The 5,606-nt window shown below is 46.7% G+C and overlaps 1 long non-coding RNA gene across 1 annotated transcript; it reads left to right on the forward strand.

Annotated features, from left to right (window-relative positions):
• The first annotated feature begins 2,210 nt into the window (after positions 1 to 2,210).
• Positions 2,211 to 5,182, forward strand: LOC135323217 (uncharacterized). The gene is made up of 3 exons (XR_010384476.1): positions 2,211 to 2,475; positions 2,719 to 2,917; positions 4,704 to 5,182. It is a non-coding gene; the product is annotated as an uncharacterized LOC135323217 (long non-coding RNA).
• The last annotated feature ends 424 nt before the right edge of the window (positions 5,183 to 5,606 follow it).

Consider the following 5,606-nt stretch of genomic DNA (forward strand, 5'->3'; position numbering starts at 1 on the left):
TGAGTAAACTTTTTTTTTAAAAATTCACTGAATGAACTCAACCACAGAATGGAACTGACAAAGGAAAGATTCAGTGAATCTGAGTATAGGAACTATGCAACTTGAACAACATAGAGGAAAAAGGCTTGGAAGAAACTGCACAGAGCTTCAAGGACACGTAGGACAAAACTAAAAGGTCTAACACGCATGTCATCAGAGCCAAAGAAGAACAGGAAAGAGAGTGTGATACAGGAAAAAAAAAACCTTTTTACAAAAGAAATAATGGTTAAAAGCTTCTCAAATTTTGTAAAAGACAAACACTCACAGACTCAAAAAGCTCAGCAAGTCACCAACAGGATAAAAAAAACAAAGACTCATCACCCAGGCACATCACAACCAAACCAATGAAAACTAAACACAAAGCAAAAAATCTTCATAGCAGCCAGGGAAAAGCCACATTTCCTGGAGAGAAACAATAATTCAAAAAACTGTGGCTTCTCATCAGAAATAATGGAGGCCAGAATAAAGCGGGATAATATTCTTTTAAGTGCTGAGGGGGAATAAAAATTGTTAATTCAGAATTCTATATCCAGCAAAAGTACCCTGGAGGAATGATGATGAAATAAAGACATTATCAGATGAAGGAAAACTAAGAGAATCCATCACCAGCAGACCTGCTCCAGAAGACCCGTAACAAGAAGTTATTCAAACAGAAGAGAAATGAGATGAGCAGGAAACTTAAACCGCTGGGAATAAAGGAAGAACAACAGAAGTTTTAAAGATCCTTTCCTCATGAATTATTAAATATACTTGACGGTTGACAGCAAATACTATATATGACATTAGTAATGGGCTTTAATACGTACAGACCTGATAGAACAGGCTGACTTCTGATTCCATCTGCTCCCCGCTCTGAAAACAGCTGCCTCTCCCTCTGCTCAGCAAGTCTTTTCTCGGCCACGTGGCTTCTGCTTTTTTGGAATTGTTTCCTTTGGCCATCTTGGCCTCTCCGGCTCCTCTCCATCTTGGCTGCTGTGGCTCACCGCCTGATTCGCTGTGTTTTCCACACCACCACCTCCACACACATACACGCGCTCACACTCACACACACACATCGTAGAGACTGGCCCTGCCCCTTCTGGTTTGAACAGTCGTTCCACTCAGGTTTACCTCCTCGGCTGCCAGACAGCTAACGACTTGTCTGTTTGGGGTCCCTGCGGCTGAACAGCAGTTTCATTTTGTGTAAAGCAAGGTCACCCATAGCTTCCCCTCAGCAAGGGCTGCGGATGGGGCGTGTTTCCTTACAAGGGGGTGGCAGGCAGGAACACTGCCACGGGGGGTGCGGCCGCACTAAACTGTCAGTCCGAGAACCAGGCCCCACACTTGCACCCCTCTAAGCCTCTATATGGCCTGTTCCTTCTTCCTGGAATGTCTTTTCCTTCCTCTTGCCTAGAAAACTTTAAAACTCAGCACAAGGCCTGAGCAAGTCACTCCCTCTCCCCCCGAGTCCTTGTTGCCCTTACATCCAACTTCTATTCAGGCTTGTAAGATGCTGCTGGACACTCTGGCCTTGCATTTGTCTCCCCAGCCAGACAGCAAGCTCCCAAGGGAGGGGGACAGGAGACGTTCATTGTTGCATTCCCGCTACCAGACACGTTCATTTATGCATTCTGTCATTCATTCAACAAAGATTAATGACACGCCCACTGTGCGTCAGTCACTGCACCGGGCACCGGGCTGCAGCTGTGAACAAGGCAGGTAGAGTCTCCGCGCCCTTGGAGAGGCACGTGGGCTGCACCGTCTGGCCCATCGCAAACGTTCAGTAACTTAAATTGACGCTGGGCTGCACGTGCTTGTACTTCCTCTGCCAAGGATTCCTTTGGCCTTTCCCAGACATCAAAGCTCCTACATTTGCAACGCAGCGGACGGTTAAGTGGGCCACGAAGTATTCTGGTATAATCCCAAGGGGCACCTCAAACTTGATTCGTCGAAAACCAAGTTGATCCTATTTCCCAATCCTTCTGCTCCTTGTATATCCTACATCTCAGTAAATGACTTCATCGCACACCTAGCTGCCCCAGCGAGAACCTGGGAGTCACACTGGATCCTGCGCTCTGTCTCTCTCACCAGCAGTTGCACAGTCTTGATGATTCCACTTCCTCAGCATCGCCTTCACCCCCCCCACCCCCGCCCCCACCTCCATTCCTGCTAACCCTGCCTTGTTGCTGGCCCTTATCACCTCTCACCAGCTCTGCGAAGAACTCTTCTCGCGGGCCTGCTGTTTCCTTTGCAACCACATCACTTACTTCCTCCTGGCCCCAACCGCATGAATTCCCCTGAAATGTCACCAGCTCCCTGAGACTCTGGCTGCCTAAGTGCCCAGAATGCCAACCCTCGCCCCGACTCTCCTGTTCCCACCAGCCTGGCAGATGCCTACTCAGATTTCAAGACTCAGTTTACGTTGCTCCCCCGAGAAGTCTTTTCTGTCTCCCCAAGGTAAGCCAACCCCTCCCTGCGTTATGCTGCACACGCTGTACAGGACTCATCTGCAGAGTAACATGCAGGTACACTTATTTTTAAATCTTTTTGTTTCCCTCGCCAGACTAGGAGCTCCTTCAGGGCAAAACCTCTGTATTCTAGGTACCTGGAGTATAATAGGTGCTCAATAAACACTTTTTGAGTGAATCTAATAAATAAACACAATACTTTCTTAACTTTATCCTTCTTTTTCTGTGAAAGAGGCAACCAGGCCTTCCACCAGCTGCTTCTTTGAGAACCTGAAGACTTGAATGAAGTCATTCATGGTTTGCCTGCCATACAGAGCTGAGAGGGCCAACTCCACCAAATCTACCTCCCCTAAGGACCATCTGGGCCCTCACACACTCACCTCCTGACCACACCTGCACGGGGCCTCCATCCTGGGTCCCACCAAACACAGGTAGGCGTGTGATCTTTACTCAATCTCATGCTCTAATCCTTCATTCCCAAACACCCATTCGCACCTCTCTTTCAATCTCTTCCCTTCGTCCTTGGCCACAATTTTATTCCTCATCTCTTCCTGTAATAGCCCTCTTCTTTATCCCCCAAACTTTATCTTCTTTCTCTCCACATCGTCGACCTAACCATCCTATCCCTAAGCATAATCATTGCGCGTGAAAGCTACTGAGCATCTACGATGCCCAGGCCCTGTGTCGGGCACTGAGGGTAAATCGGGGAATGAAGCATCGTCTCTGCGCACGGGAAACTCGGGGAGGCCAAACGTGCATCTGAAGAGATAATAGGGAAATACCGGTCTAGGCTGTCATTAACCAGTGTCCTCGGGCTGTGGAAGGGACAGTACCGCGGACAGTGGAGATGATCAGAAAATTCCCCTTGGAGGAGACAGGGCTTGATTTGGTTTTGAACTAGGAAGAAAAGTTCTTGGACAAGTTCAGGAAAATGCAATCAGAATTTCAGACTGAGTTAGTGGCGTGAGCAAAGATCCAGGAGTCAACAGGTACAAGGGGTTTTAAGAGAATAATAATTAAAATTGTTGGGGCTGGAATGGAAAGGAGGTGTAGAGAAGTCATGGAGATGAGACTGGAAAGATCGTTTGGGGCGGGACTGCGAGAGGCATAATCGCCAGGCTGAGGCGCTGGGACAGTGGCAGGGAAGCAAGAAGGTCAGGGGTTCTATGTTGAGAGGGAGGAGAAAATTAAGACATAAATCATACTTTATACAGGATGACATGGCAGCTACGGGGACGTGGATTACAGCAGGGAGAGGCTTGTGGCAGGATGATTGTCATGGTGTAGGTGGTGAAAATAGAAACTGAAAACATGGGATAGAGGAGAAGGATACGGCAGGAGGAACAATCAGACCAAAGCCAGGGTTTTGAGCACATGATTTTAGGGTCTATAAATGACAAAAACCAGGAAAGCTGAAAGCAGGAGCCCTTTTGAGACACATGGCTGACTTTGACCGTAGACAAGGTCAAGTGCGAGGTGGAGGGTAAGAGATCGAGGGACAGACGTCCGGCAGGTGGTAGGTGACACGGACTTGGAACTCGTGAGATAAGTCAGGTGTTGAAGGGGCGACTGGGGAGTCATCTGCTTGGAAGGGATCTTCAGGAGCAAAGAAGCTAGTGGGAAGAACAGAAAGCCAAGGACTGAGCCTTGAGGCCCACCTCCTCTTAGGAGTGAGGAAGCAAAACGAGAAAGCTCACGTGGGGGTTAGAAGGGGAACCAGCCCAGGGACCAAGAAGCCGAAGGCAGAGAAAGATTCCAGGCTTAGGGAGGGAGCTGCTGCCCGGTGTGAATGGAATTTCATAGTATCCATGTTTTGTACGCATTACAAACAGTGTCAAAGGCCATACCCCAAATTATTAGGATCAGTTACCTCTCCAAAATGAAAAAGAATGGAAGACTTTCCCTTCTGTTCGGCATGAATTTTGACAATTAATTGCCATTACCTTTATAATTACCACTCACTCCCACACTCGCCAAAAGCACTTTTCTCTCCCACATCTATCTGTCTTTCCAGCCATTCCTCTTAGCTTCTCAGCCAGTGTCCTCACCTCTCCCCAGCACAAATCTCCCCGCTCCAGCCGTTACACTCTGCTCTCATTTCCTCAACGTGTTGATTAGCTACTCTTTGCAGGGGGAGGGTAAATGGTCCCGGGGGGTAAACATAAAAAGAGAGCTTGTTTCTGCCTCTAAGTTTTGTTTATGGTGGTCCCCTTCCAGTTGCTGCCCACCTACTTGTTGTTTCCACCTTTACTGACAGCTCTACAGGGAGCGCTCCAAGACGACAACTGTCTGGCTTTGACTGCAGCTTTACTCTCATCTCCCACATCTTGATACTTACTAGCCATAATAAGAACAATCATACGGTGATATCTCACCTCTGGATGATGCAAGTTCAACACAGCACTCTCACGTGCGTTATTTCATTTGAGCCTCACCTAGGAAGTAGGCGTGACACATGTTCCCCATGTGACAAACGAAGAAACTAAGGCTCAAATAGACTACCAGCTTCACAGCCTGCACGTGGTAAAACAGGAATGAAACTGCAGAATTTCTCAGTCCCCATTCAGTGCTTTCTATGTAACAGCTCCTTGTTTACACAGTGTTACTTCTTTCGTATTATCATGTCTTCTTGGCTACGTGCCTTCATCTTTTTACTCAACTGGTAAAAGTAATAATAATAAATGACAGTACATTAAGACGAGGACTCCATCTTCTCACGTGACTAAAGCTTTGTTCTCAGACTGAAGCACTACCACTTTTATTATAACTTTGGCTCTTTTATGCCTTGTTGGTTTTACACACACTCCCCATGTGTAATGACCAAATCCTAGAATCGTTCCTATTTCAGTGTCTCCTAAATTCCCTCCTCCATTCTCACCACTAAACCCACCTCTTCTTTCTTCAAAAGAAGGGTTTATTCAAAGGGGGGTTATTATATTTGTGAGAGGAGGGTAATTATTTTCTCAGATTTCTATGCTAAAAACAATCATAAAGAAAATAATATACGTAAAGCTGAAGATTTGGTAACTACTATACGACGTGCCCTCCTGACATTGAAAAACATAAACCCAGAAATTATGCAAAAACAATTTTCAAACACTGGAAAACAGGTAAGTGCAG

The sequence above is a fragment of the Camelus dromedarius genome, chromosome 16, assembly GCF_036321535.1.
Source record: "Camelus dromedarius isolate mCamDro1 chromosome 16, mCamDro1.pat, whole genome shotgun sequence".
Taxonomy (NCBI): Eukaryota; Metazoa; Chordata; class Mammalia; order Artiodactyla; family Camelidae; genus Camelus; species Camelus dromedarius.